Below are 14,824 nucleotides of genomic sequence, written 5' to 3'. Positions count from 1 at the left end.
TCACTATTTGAAATGTGTGCAGGGTTCTTCCCAGCAGGATGTAAAGCGCTTTAATTTAGCTCCACCTCGTCCATCTACAAACATTTGAATGCTGCTTACAGATTAACACCTCAATCATAACAACTCAAAAATATAATGTATATTTTAATAGAGAAGGGATAATTCTGAATAATGAGTACTTTTACTTTTGATACTTTAAGTGAAGTACTAATCGTATATAATAGTACACTGCTATTACTAATTCTGCATTTTAATGAAAAGAGGAGGGTTCTCCTTCAACAGCTGTGTAAATCCGACAAACGTAACACCAAACATGATGTTGCCGAGTTTCAGTTGATTTCTAATCAAAAACCACCTTAAAGGTGGAAATAAGTCTAAATACTATCTCTAAAACAGTACACATGAGTTGTGATAGAAAAGCAAAAATACATGTGTCACACCTGTAAGGTGAGAGGAGCTTGGACGGCATTCACAGAGAATCAAATTCATTCACTTCAACCAGACTGTGCAGAGATGTAGAATGTTGCCAGGTGAGATTCATGAATCTCGGTCTGTTGAAGCCTGCCAGCCTTGTTTCTGTTTTCTAGAGGGGTAATCTGAGACTTGGAAACTTTAAAGTAGCTCAATGCCAAATTCCTCGTTGTTGGCTCTGTATTTCAACAAACTGGAAAAACATGTCAAGATTAACTGATGTTTAAATTGATAAACACGAGCACTGAAGCACTAACTTAATTGTTTGAACTCCTGTAGTGGTTTAAAATGTGTGTAGATTATTCAGGCTATTGAAGTAAAAGTACTAATCTGTCATTCAAAATGCTAATAAATCTACCTACAGTATCTGCAGTAAAAGTACCAGTTCTGCAGTAAAATGTCTCCTGTGGCTGATATCTGATTGTATCTGGCATTAGATTGTTAATACTGATGCATCAGTGTTAAAGCAGCATACTGTTCATTTTACAGTTCGCTAGTTTAACTACTTTATATACAGTCTAGTTTAGTCCAGTGGTTCCAAACCTAGGAGTCGGGCCCCTCCAAAGAATCACCAGATAAATCTGAGGGGCACTGAGATGATTACTGGGAGAGGAAAGAAGAAAAACAAAGTGCTGATAAACAAATCTGTTTACAGTTTTTGGACTTTTCTTGATGGTGGATAATTTGACCTCTTTGGGCCTCAAAAGTAAGTCAAATTTAACAATGTGAAACGTTTAGAGAGGAAATGTCTGGTGGAATTCGTGACAAGGAGAAACAACTACATACTACTACTAGATACAGATTTTTGTAAGGGGTCACAAGATAAAAAGGTTTAATCTGTAATTACACAGTGTATTTTTTTTAATCCTAAACTAAAGAAGTTAGTAGTTACTACAGGTGTTGAATACATGCAGTACATATGGAGTACAACTATAAGTGGCATGAAATGGAAATACTAAAGTAAAGTACCCCAATATTGTACTACACAGTACTATATAGTAGTAGTGTCGTGTTAAATGTGGGCTGCTTAGTTTAGAGACGCTGAAATGTTGCATATGAAATGCTGTGAAACAGGTGATAGGTGTTGGGCGTGTCATTGGACAGGTTTGTTTATGTTGGAGGTTGTAAGTGAGAGAGAGAGAGAGAGAGAGAGAGAGAGAGAGAGAGAGAGAGAGAGAGAGAGAGAGAGAGAGAGAGAGAGAGAGAGAGAGACAGGGAGGGGAAAAGAAGGTTATTTATGCCGGTGCAGATCTGATCATATGTACATACAGTTATGGCTTTCTACAAAGTGATCTGTGTGGTGACTCTGCTGACTCTCCTGACACAAGGTAAGAACCCTCCTCTCTGCACACACCTGAGTTAATCATGTTTAAGATCCAATGATCGCTGTATGAGGAGGAAGTAGAATCTTTTAATTAAGTAAGAGTAGTTTTTAAGAGGAAAAAGTATCACAATCTGTAGCAATAAAACATAGTAAACCGAAGTGCTCGGTGGATCCTGTCCCACTAAATCAAATCATCATAATTAGGAGAGTCTCTAAAAGTCATTGTGCCACTCATTAAGTTTTGGGGGGGAATTTTTAAATGGCAAAAACATCCAACTAGATTACTTGAATGTTTATAAAGAAATCAATCTTTAAAGTGAGCAGTAACTACAGAATAAAAACATTAAGCCTAATTTACAACTTTGCCTAACAGTGAAATGACTTACATTCAGGACATTGCCAAAAAATGCTTCACTGTAAGTGTGACATTGGATAATAAAGAACTGTAACTATTTTCTAATCATGGCAGATAATCATTATAAAGGAATTCAGGAAACAGCTGAGTGAAATAAAAGCTATCTTTCCTGTCAATGACTGTTTGCATTTAGCCTCAGAGACCTTTTCCATTTTTGCCTTCTTTTTTGTTTTGCCTGTAGTATAATTTAGTATAAGTATAATTTATTAAAACTATAATAAAGTATAATTTCTTTACAGCGTCATCAAGTTTCAACACACCTAGAATCAGCACAACCTCAGCTAATTGTATCGGTCACTTCATAAAGACTTCTGTACACTATAAAAAACATAGTCATAACCTCCCTTTTTAGTCTTCTGAACTTCATGGGAGCTCTTTTGAGTTTCTGTATTTATTGCAAGACTGTGTGATTCTGATTTAGTTTCACCCCACAATAACATTTATGAAGCTTTATCTATACGATCTATGTCACACCTGCAATTTGTTATCGTGACTGACAAGATGGCACGAAGCGAAAAAAGTCTTCCATTTGCAGAACGTGCTTTAATAAATATTAATTTTGTTTTAAGTTGATCCAGAGCTAAATGTAAAATGATTTAACATGAATGTTTTCTTCTTCCCCTTTTATGCCTCCTTTAACTAAGTTCAGAGAAGTTTATGGAATATGTGGTTTGCAGAAACTAACTTCATGTGAAAAAACGCATTCAGTCAATCCAAGAAACAGAATCCATTAATTTAGCAAATTAAAGCCACCTTAGAAAAATAAATTGAACATGAAGGTCACATGTGCACGGGATGTTGTGTAGTTTGATCCTTAATAAAACCTTCTTATTCTCTTCAGTCTGTCCTTGAAGTAAGAGTAAGCATGCAAATTAAGAAATATTTGTGGAACCTGATAGATCACAGCAACTTTAACCAGTTTGAGGTCACTGCACCAACACAGTGTGATTACAGATTTACAGACTCACAGAAATGTTTACAGCAGAAATGTTTCGGGTTAACATGAAGCCAAACCTCGTTGTTTTGTCCCTGATTGCAGTGAGCCGTCCTCCATGTCTCAGCAAATGCTTTTGTTACTGGTCAAAATAGTGGAACATTAGGACTCAGTCAGGTCCGGTCTGATAAACAAAACTGTTTTCAGTTTTTGGACTTTTCTGGTTAGTGGATCATTTGACCTCTTTCGGCCTCAAACAGTAATTCAAATTTAACAATGTGAGAAGTTTAGAGAGGAAATGTCTGGTGGAACTCTGAAACGTGACAAGGAGAAATAACTAGATACAGATTTTTGTAAAGGGTCACAGGTTAAAAAAGGTATTATCTGTAACAACACACTATATTTATTTTAATTTCTTAATCTAAAGAGGTGTTAAATAAAGGCAGTTCATATGGAGTATGTACTACCGTGCAATCTCAGTCCCAGCTGTGACACCACGATGGTGGAACGAGCTAACACGCCATCAGAGCAGGGGCGTCCCTTCAAAACTCATCTCTTCTGAGACCACTTCTTCTTATAGCACCTCTAACCTGTAACCCCTAACCTCTAACATGCAGACCTTGTTTTGTCCCTGATTGCAGTGAGCCGTCCTCCATGTCTCAGCAAAAGCTTTTGTTAGTGGTCGAAATTGTGGAACATTAGGACTCAGTCAGGGTGATTTTTTTCGATTAAAGTAATTCTGATGAATCTTAACGTTTACCAAAATGATTTAACCCAAAGTAAAAAGAGATTTTTAAAGACATGGCTGCTGATTCTGGTGAAAGAGTTGCATTATGGGAAATGTAGGATCCAGTGTCTTTGGAGTTTGACCCACACAAAAGACTAAAAGATATCTCCATTCTGTTTCTTCAGTATTCATCATTATATTCTTAATGTGTTTCTTGTGAGTCCCCCAACTTTATGGCAGCACCTAAATATACTAAAACGGTTGAGTGTCCATTTAAATAGTCAGACAGCTTCTGGTCAAAGAAGAAGAAATGATGATCCACAAAGTTCTTGACATTTTTGAAATTCATGGATACACAAAATAAAAGTTTGCCTCAGTTACTAAGTTTAGTAAATTTAAATGTATGGATGTTTTATTTAGCTAGAAGCAAAACATGTGTCAGAGCCTTCTCACTTAATTTTAGTATAATCAAAGGTAATTTTTTGATTTTTGATTTTAAGGAAATCTGAGTGAAAACACAAAAACACATTTGTCTATGACTTGTTTCTAGAATCTTTTATATCTTGTATGTCGAAGGTTACAGCGTTGGGAAGTCATCAGCTTGATCGGATAATCATTTGAATTAATTTTAAAAGCAAAATGCAAACATTCGATGCTTTCAGCCCCCCAGCTGTAAATATTTCTTGTTTTTTTTGCCTTCTATTATAGAAAACTGTATATATTTGGATTTTGGATTGATCGTCAGACAAAACAAGACATTGGAAATCACTTGTGGGAAATGGGCTCTGCAAACTCCTTTTCTGTAACTGGAAAATCATTTCCCTGTCTGTTAGCTGAGAGGGGACAGGGCTAAAAGCGTGTCAATTATCAAAACTCTTTGTGTTTGAATCAGTTTAGTAATTCCCTCTGCTCAGGGACTACAGATGAAAATTAGCTTGAAGCTATCTCTGTTTGTGTAACATATTTGTTGTGCAAAGTCCCTGTCAAATAAATAAATTAAAATATATTTATATATATAATGTTACAGATGATCACAAATTTCCTCCCATGTAAATATCACGTGTCAATATAGCATGAGACTTATCAGTGAATATAAATACAAAGTTGTTGTTTCAGAAGTGTTTTTTGTTTGTTTTCTATTTTTAGAGTCTCACTCACAACTAGATGGTAAGTCAAAGTTTCTATGCTCACTTTTTTACTTGCTGTCCGTCTGTCATTTGGGACATTTTTTTTTTATAGTTTCATTATTGTTAGAATTGGCTGCCAACCCTGCATTTCTCACTCTGTGTCTTTATTGTCTCTGTCCTCAGTGTGTGGTCAGCCTGCGCTCAACACTAAGATTGTTGGAGGACAGGTGGCCTCTGCAGGCAGCTGGCCCTGGCAGGCCAGTCTGCAAGACTCTGGGTTCCACTTCTGTGGAGGATCCCTCATTAACAATGAATGGGTGCTGACTGCTGCTCACTGCTTCGCAAGGTAAGCACTGAAGTAGGTGGTGGGGGGGGGCGGATAAATTTGAGGGGACTCGAGATGATTTACAGTTAAACATTAATTACCAATCAGAGGCAGAGTTGTTGAAAATATGGTGGGAAATAAAATAATGTAACCCCTAGAGGCTACATTGTAGTTAGACAATTGCCGATGGGTTCAGAGACTGCCTTCAACCTAACAAGTTGTGTCCATTAATGAATCGTGCCATCCAATTAAAAGAAGAATTGTAATATAATTATTACATTTGTATTTGTTCCCTTTCCCTCTGGAGTGAGATACAGGGTTAGACCGCACATTTTGGCTTTATTATCTTTGACATGTACACTGGCAGAATGTTCTGTTTTTTGTTGTTTGTAGTTTTCTGGAGGTCTCCATGGCAACACAGACATAGAACATGGACTGTATGTGTGACCAAAGGGGAAATTATTTATCGGAGGGAAAAATTTCTGAGGTCATACTGTAGGACACAAATTACTGACCTGTGGGGATGCTATCTCCCTGTTGCCACAGCTTCATACAAGTTAGACTAGATGTGTTCATAAAATTAACTTAGTGTCTGCTAAAGTGCTCTTGACTACAGTTCTGCTTTTCATGTCTTTGCACTGTTTTGTTTCTCTTCTGATTACCTCAGTTCAGGCGTAAGCACGAGCACTCTGGTTGTGTCTCTGGGTCTCCAGAGTCTACAGGGATCAAACCCCAATAAAGTGACTCGGACAGTATCACAGATCATCATTCATCCCAACTATAACTCCATCACTAAAGACAACGACATCTGCCTCCTGAAGCTCTCCTCTCCGGTGACTTTCACCACCTACATCCAGCCCGTCTGTCTGGCAGCCCCAGGCAGCACCTTCTACAAGGGGACTGTCTCCTGGGTCACCGGCTGGGGCACCATTGCAACTGGAGGTGGGTCAGAAACAGAGGTGGAAAGCGTAAAAAAATATTCTACTTATGTAAAAAGTTACTTTGAAAACAGTTACTTTGATGAACTTTTACTAAAGTAAAAGTAAAGTTACTGGTATAAAAATCTACTCAAGTAAAAGTGTAAAGTAGCTCATTTAATGTTACTTACTTTTTAAACCTCCTAAACTTATTTATATTGATTTAATATCTTATACTTGTTTTACTTATTTAATTAAATTGCCACTCTTTTACAATTTGACAAGGGGAAAAGCCATGTGGTGCTTTCAATTTTAGTGTGTTTGACAGACACTTTAGTGTATTTGACAGAAACAGTGACATTTAATGTTATAATGAGAAGTCTGAGAATGTTTTCACTTCATTAAGAAACTGCGGCGGGACAGATTAGACTCCGGCGGCGGCATTGGACTGTATATGAAGTCATATCCCTATTTACATTCAAACTGGTGGTAATTTTAATGGGATATCATAAGCGTTTGTATAATAAATAACTAGTTACCAGCAAGTTGCTAATGCCAATTGTCATGCTGCGATTTTTGGATATTTGGATCAAAGCATCTTACCAAACTATGAAAACTTATTTTTAACCACCAGTGGAAGTAGGCTATTATTTAAGTGACCTACATCAGGGGTCCTCAACTACATTTGTTCAAGGGCACAAATGTTTCTAAGCATACACCGTGGGGTATTACTGTTTAGTATTTTCAACTTTCGCAAAATTTTATTAGCTTATATCAGTGAGAACAGACTCCTAAAAACATGGTAGGCCTAAATCTATAATGATAAATCTAAATAGACGACATAGGCCTGCCCAACTGGAAAATGCTCTCAGACTGCAGCAAAGGAGGCAGTTCACAAGGAGTGATGGTTAAAATCTGTAAATGTAACTTTGATAGGCATGATATATTAATCAACCGGTTTTGAGGCTATGCAGCTGTGCCATTATTGATTATTGTGCACGACACACCTGTAGTTACTGGTGGTAACAGCAGATGCCTTTTGATACCACTGTCGCCTGCAGCTCTTTATCTCACAGCTCACTGTGTCTGCTCCTGACTGTTGCATTACTCACTGCAATATTTCAAACTGCTCCGCTGTTAGAAAGCTGTTGAAAATGATGGTTTTCTTATTGTGTGGCCGCATTTTTGATGAATGAGAGCGGTCAGCGCTGATCTCACTTACAAAAAGAGGTTTTTCCTTGCACTTGTTTTTTTTTTTTTTTACACAATAACGGATGTGAATTACAATAATTTAAACAAAACATACTGAAGGAAAAGTAAAATTACTGATTTAAAAAACTACTCAATTACAGTAATGTGAGTAATTGTAATTCATTACTTTTCACCTCTGGTCAGAAAGCACCTGGATACATTGACTACAATGGCAACAACTGTGTTTTCTCAAATATTTTTATGCAAAAATGTACAGTATATGCTCTTTTACCCAGCAGGGCAACCAAACCTTCCTGAAACTAACTGTATGTAGGGATACTTTTATCACACATTTTGTATATTTTATATTTCACCCTACAACATAAAAGTGTTGGACAGAACAAACAACATAAAGATAATTGATTGTTTCTTGGAGCTTTCGCAGTAAGCATTTTGTTCTGATGATAGCGCCATTGGAAAGGTCGTTAAACTGTGGAGTTTTCTAGAAAAGTTTGATTTACATGAAGAGTTTCTCACCAAATCCCATTGTGTGTATCCTTTAGTTCTAGCAAAACTGTTAAATGTGTATTCTTCATCATAAAACAAAGCAGATTTCTAAATATTTTAAACGATGTATTGTTTACATCCATGTTTGGTTGCTAGCATTTTTCTTCTTCACTGCCTTTGTTGGTGCATTTCTACACTAGTTTGTAGAGTTACTGCTAGTGGTTGATCGATACGGGTTTTTCAGTGACCAATGGCCGATATCTAATGCCAACATCATTTTGGATGGATTTTTTATTGATGAATGAAACATACATTGGGTTCTTCAGAGCGTGGCTGGTGTTTAAGGGACTGCGGGGTACAGTTTGTCAGAAGTTACGTCATTCAGCTGCATTATTCCTACAGTATAACTATTTAAGAAGTAACAACAATGTGATAGATCAGAGATTCTGCTGCTTACATCGCTCCACAGCAGCCACACTGACAAAGCTGCCTGCAAATGTGCCTGGAGACAGTTTTTACTTAAATCGGCCTTGTGAGCGCAGGCATTGAGGTGTGCCGCAGACCAACTGATGTAGTAATTATACAGTTTTGTGTAAAACCATTTTAAACTACATTTCACCACTTATGTTGTTTACTAAACTGAATTTGTGTCTCTTCAGTGCCCCTTCCTTCCCCGGGAAACCTGATGGAGGTGCAGGTGCCGGTTGTGGGGAACAGACAGTGTAACTGTAACTATGGAGTGGGCTCAATCACAAGCAACATGATGTGCGCCGGGTTAAGTGCTGGAGGAAAGGACTCCTGTCAGGTGATCATTTTTACCTGGGTGTTTGTGTCAGATTTGACCTTCTGCAAAGATTCCTTCTGCTAAATGTTTGTCTCTTTAAAGGGGGATTCAGGAGGTCCGATGGTGAGCAAGCAGGGCGGTCGCTGGATCCAGGAGGGAGTCGTCAGTTTTGGAATAGGATGTGCCCTGCCTAATTTCCCAGGAGTCTACACAAGAGTGTCCCAGTATCAGTCCTGGATCAACAGCCAGATCACCAGCAACCAGCCAGGCTTCATCACCTTCACGTCCACTGGGACTGACGGTGACCTCAACGCCACTTGTCCTGGCCTGCCAACAACTCTCACTCCAACAACTCTCGCTTCAACAACTCTCGCTTCAACAACTCTCGCTCCAACAACCACAGCCCCACGTAAGTGCCTGCCATGCCCAGAGTTTGTAAACATTGATTTTTAACCCTACATTCCTCTTTGGAAAGCTTAACAATATGATTTTTCTTCCACACAATATAACAGTTAAAATATATATTCTGTATCAGCTAACAACTCCATATATTTTACGACTTCGCTATTCCCTCTAGCTGAAATATCCCAGATGTTTTGTGTTTAATTTTGTCCAAATGTCAGCCAGTTCTTTCCAGTATAAATTTTAAATTCTGTGGGTTTAAAAAAAGTTTAACTAAACTATGTGATGTTGTGATGGTGGATCGACAGTATCTGGTCTGAGATCATAAGGCTTTACATTTAAAATAAAAAAACTTTCATGATCTGCTTTTCTCTCCAGCTGTGGTCTGTGGTCAAGCCCCTCTGAATTCACGTATTCTGGGAGGAAGCACGTTGGCGACAGCTGGTGTTTGGCCATGGATGGCGAGCCTACGAAACAATGGAAGTCATGTGTGTGGCGGGACTCTGGTGGCTTTGGACTTTGTGTTGAGCGACGCCAACTGCTTCTCAAGGTGAGAAACCTGGAGTGATGTCCTGGATGGCATGAAGTCTGTTTAATGTTTGAGTCAGAGACAAGAATCTACAGCAGCTCTGTGAGGCTGTACTACACAGCTGTGCCCAATGATATAACATGTTGATGTTTAGCAGGCATAATGTTTACTATGTTCACCATTTTAGTATAGCATGTTAGCAAAGTAGCATTTGCCAAGTAGCACTAAACAAGAAGTAGCCTACAGCTGAGGCTGATCAAAATCATAATCAGAAATGCATTATTGATCTCTGAGGGGAAATTCATGTGATACAGTTGCACATATTGCACATCAAGGCAAAAAGAAATAGAAAAATGCTAGAAATTTGGTAAGTAAAGAAATATATAAATATAAAATATAAAGAAAAAATATAAAGATATGGAAAAATATAAAGGTGTATGTATATATATATATATATATATATATATATATATATATATATATATATATATATAGTACAATATTTACATTATTAACAGAATTGTAATGATGAATGAATGAATGATGTAGTGAATAAATAGAAACAGAAAATATTACACATTAAGTATTAAAAGAGATAATGTTGCACAGAATGTGAAGTGTTGCACTATAATGTCCAGTATAATAATAACTAACTGTGTGTCAGACACCTAGAGGGAGGAGTTAAAGAGTATGCAGGCAGCAGGCAGGAATGACTTCCTCCTTTCTTGCACTGAAAGTGCTCCTGTGTTTGAGCAGCACGTAATGGAGTGAGTGGGAGACATTGTCCAAGATGATATGTAGCTTAGACATCATCCTCCTCTCTGACACCCCTGAAAGAGAGTCCAGATTCACTTCCACAACGTCACTGGCCTTGCAGATCAGTTTGTCTGTTGGTATCCGCTATTACCTCAGCCTGCTGCCCCAGCATGCAACAGCAAACAGGATAGCACTGGCTGCCACAGACTCATTAACAACGCTCTGTTTTCGGCTTTCCGTTTATTTCATCTTCTGATATCCTTTAACGCTACTCCATACATTTTTATTTGGATTCACATCACACGATCAATCATATCAATCCAACTATTTGCAGCAGCGCTTTCATTCATACATTTCATCAGCTGATTTTACTCACTGGCTGCTTTCAGAATTATGCGATTGTTTAGATCAGCTGGATGTGCAGGCTTTTCTCCCCTGCTTCTTCAGAGTCTTCCGTGCATTTCAGTGACTTGTTTAGTCTAACTCCTTACTAGCTTACTACATTTTAGTGTCGTCTATTTGGACAGAACACTCACGAATGATCAGTTTAACGCATAGGTGTCATTTACACTGGAGAGGCTGGGGACATGTCACCACCACTTTTTGAAAGCATTTGTTAAAAATAGCCTGCAACAAGAAATATTAAGTAACAAATAAAACTGATCATACAGTACATCAATACAATCATACAATGCAGTGTGCAAATAGAAGAAACAAATGTGCATTGTCCAAAAAAGTAGCTTAATCTAAAAAAGACAAGCTAATGATTACTGCATTATATTTATTATATGTTTTTATAGTTTGAATTGTCACCTGCCACCTTAATTTTGTGTTTCCCTTTCAACATTTCCACCATAAATTGGTGCAGAAAATGTCTTCACAATGCAGAAAATTAAGTGTTTGTTTCCATCTCCCATTTAGCGAATTCACATTTTATGAAAACGACAAAAAACAGTTTTTTCAAATTTTGCCATTTCCATCAGTCTTTTCTTATGCGATACTTCAAAATGTGAATAAAAAATGTTGACGGAAACACCGCCACAGACAGGAAGTCAGACATTGTTGAGAGACTAATGTTGTTGGTTTGAGTCTGCACAACAGATTGATTGTTAATGAGAAACAGTCTAAGAAGCTGAATCTGTAAATGTTCAGTCCTTGTTTTAAACCAACCAGAGATTTTAAAGTTATGATTTCTCCTCAGTCCTTATTCAGTTCATTTTATCTCCCACAGTTCACCCATAGCGTCTGAATGGACTGTCGTTTTGGGTCGTTTGAAACAGAATGGATCCAACCCCTTTGAGGTGACACTGGCTGTGACAAATATCACTCTAAGCAACATCACTGGGTCTAATGTAGCAGTGCTGCGTCTGGCAACCAGACCCACCCTGTCCAACCACATCCAGCCCATCTGCCTGGACAACGGACAAACCTTCACTGTGGGCTCGACGTGCTGGGCTGCTGGCTGGAGCGCCGGGCAAGGAGGGGGTGAGTCCATAACACAGTTTGACACAGTAATGCTAACTCTGCATCATTTCACCTCTTTAGATTAAACATTTAGGTCATTGCTTATTATTTTTGGCACAAACAAATTATTAAAAGTAGTATGCCCCTTAAGTTTAGATTCCTGCACTCTGGGCTGGATTCACATGTTTCACTTGAAATCATTTTCTCATTGTCCTCATTTTTCCAACTTTAGTTGAACAAGTTCTGCAGGAGTTCCAGACCTCGGTGGTAAACTGTGGAAATGCTTCAACGATTTGACAGCATTTGTACGAGCTCTTTCACACTGGGGCAGGTGAGTAATGAGAGCTGGAGATTATTATACTTTCATGTATCTTTCTTTTTTATCAAGGTGTTTGTGGATCCTTTAAACTTGGGTTTATTCTTAACCTTGAAAACAACTGTTGAGAAAACAATCTCTAAAACAACCTCTGTTTAGTAGTACAATCATAAATATATATTTACATACACACACACAGACTAGCTGTTTCTGTACACTGTACATGTGCCAGTTGTAGCTGAGGTAATTGGCAATTGGCAAACTGGTGTCTCTGGGCCAGATGTTAAATTATCCTTTAAATTCACCAAACATTGGAGCGGTATCAAACCTCTCATCAGGTGAACGCTAGTACCAAGGTTAAAAAACATGTCACTTAAAGAGGTGGTATTATGCTTTTTGGCTCTTTCCCTCTCCTGTATTGAGTTATATATCTTTTTTGTGCATGTAATAGGTTTGCAAAGTGAAAAGTCCACCGCAAAGGGAGTTCCCATCTCCCTTAGAAAACTCTGCTCTGAACTGACTGAAAACAGCCTTTACTTCCCTTTCTTGTGATGTCACAAGAAAAAAGGGGTCATAATGCTCACCGAGACACGCACTCAAAAACGGTGGAAAAACACTGAGCTGCAGCACACACCTCTCATCTCCCTTCCAAACACCAGCTACCCTCCAGCAGTCAGTGGACATAAAGTTGTTCCTGTGATGTAGAGACAGAGCTCAGTTAAAACTTTATGGATGAAAGATACTTTTGTTACAGATTAATAACTCACCACTCTGAAACTCTCGCTCCAGTCCATGTTGCCAAGCTGGTCGGCAACATGTAGCCTACAGCTGAATCGAAGCTGTTTATTGTCTTTTCGCTGACCCGCCCTTCTCTGCTTCTGATTGGCTAGTAGTCCTTAACTAGGAACAGCGCATGTGCAACTCCCAACAAAGATCATTTAGAGACGAGATGTATCACTCCATAGCTAAAACGAAGCCTTCAACACAGGGTGAAAAGAGGAGCTGCAGCAATTTGCAGTATGACAAAAATATGGTGTTTTTTGAAAATTAAACCACATAAACCTGTTCTGGTACAACCTCCTAATAGGATTTTGAACCTGAAAATGAACATAATACCACCTCTTTAATTTATCCTTTCAGGGTTATAACACATTTGGTGAAACTAAGAAAAAAACAACATTATTTTCTGTAGTTTCACATAATGTTGGACTTATACATACATACATTGAACATATCTGTTTTTCTTGTTTGTTCAGGGTGATGCTGGCGGTCCAGTGATGTGTAAGCAGGGCGGCTCTTGGTTCGAGGCAGCAGTGTTATCAGTTGAAAACAACAGCACCAGTCAAACACGAGCAGATCCAGTGATGGTCTTCACCAAAGTGAGCCACTTTCAGACCTTCCTGGCTCAGACAGTGGGGACGTTCTTATCTCCAGCCTCCACCAGCAATAACAGCACAGCTGCCAACAATACTCTCACCACCAGCGGGGGCGCTCCTGCTCACTCCACTTTGTTCTTCTTCCAACTCTGTATCTTATCTGTGTGTCTCCACCTCTTGTCATAGATATGACGAGCACAAATTAATGTCAACAACCTTAAATTAGAGAGCTAGTGTAGGCTTAAAGCTGCGCTAACTACTCTATGACTTGATTCTGCCTCTGTTGGTGACGGCTAGAGATTCTGGACACAATGTGTTTTCAGTCTAAAATGAAGGGTGTAAAATTAATGCAAATGAATTGTTGAAGCAGCACTGAACAAATGTATGTATATGTAGTAAGCAGTATTCCAGCAGGTCGTGGTATTTGAAACTATAAAGATATCTGCACCGTTTTTTTTTTTGTATTTGATACAATGATAAAATATGTAAAATTTTTACTAACTGCTGATTATTTTGATGAATGAGTCTTGAATGGAATTATTACGTTGCTGCAAAAAAATGGATCCAGATATTATGCACATGATACAATTATGATTGCACAAATGGATTTTAAAAAAAACTTGAAGAAGGATATTTTAGAGGTCTGAGGAACAGTGATTGAACAGTGAACAGTGAAGAACAACTATCTGTCCATCATCTACCTCATATTATTAGCACTACTGTACCATATTGTACATTTCTATCTGAACTTAGCATGTGGAATTTGCTCTAAAAACAATGAAGCTGTACTTTACATTAATAATTATTTGGTTTGAAAGACCTTTTGTTTTTAAATTGAGTGAAAATCCTTCCTGTCTGTCTTTTATGCTTGGAGCACATTTGTGTTCCTCTGCTCTCAGTTTTATTTCTGAAAAGCAGCACATCCTTAGATGTTCTGGTTAATATCAACAAAATTAAAGACACAAAAAAGTGTGTGTGTGTGTGTGTGTGTGTGTGTGTGTGTGCGCGCTGTTTCCCTATTACATGACTCCAGACTGTCCAGAACTCGGCTGCCAGGCTTTTAACCAGAACAAAGAAATATGACCACATTACTCCTATTTTAGCTTCATTACACTGGCTCCCAGTATGTTTTAGAATTGACTTTAAAATTCTATTGATCACTTTTAAAGCTCTTCATGGCCTCTCGCCTTATTATATTTCTGACCTTTTAGTCCCATACGCACCAGCACGTACCTTGAGATCCTCGGGCAGAGGTCTGT

The 14,824-nt window shown here is 38.3% G+C and overlaps 1 pseudogene; it reads left to right on the top strand.

The window, feature by feature from the left end:
• Positions 1-1,680: 1,680 nt before the first annotated feature.
• Positions 1,681-14,413, top strand: LOC119896546 (annotated as a pseudogene).
• The last annotated feature ends 411 nt before the right edge of the window (positions 14,414-14,824 follow it).

This window comes from Micropterus salmoides, unplaced genomic scaffold (assembly GCF_014851395.1).
Source record: "Micropterus salmoides isolate LMB-PRFRI ecotype aquatic unplaced genomic scaffold, ASM1485139v1 Ms_hic_scaffold_10, whole genome shotgun sequence".
Lineage (NCBI taxonomy): Eukaryota > Metazoa > Chordata > Actinopteri > Centrarchiformes > Centrarchidae > Micropterus > Micropterus salmoides.
The sequence above is the reverse complement of the archived record's forward strand: the minus strand, read 5'-3'. Positions and strand labels throughout refer to the sequence as shown.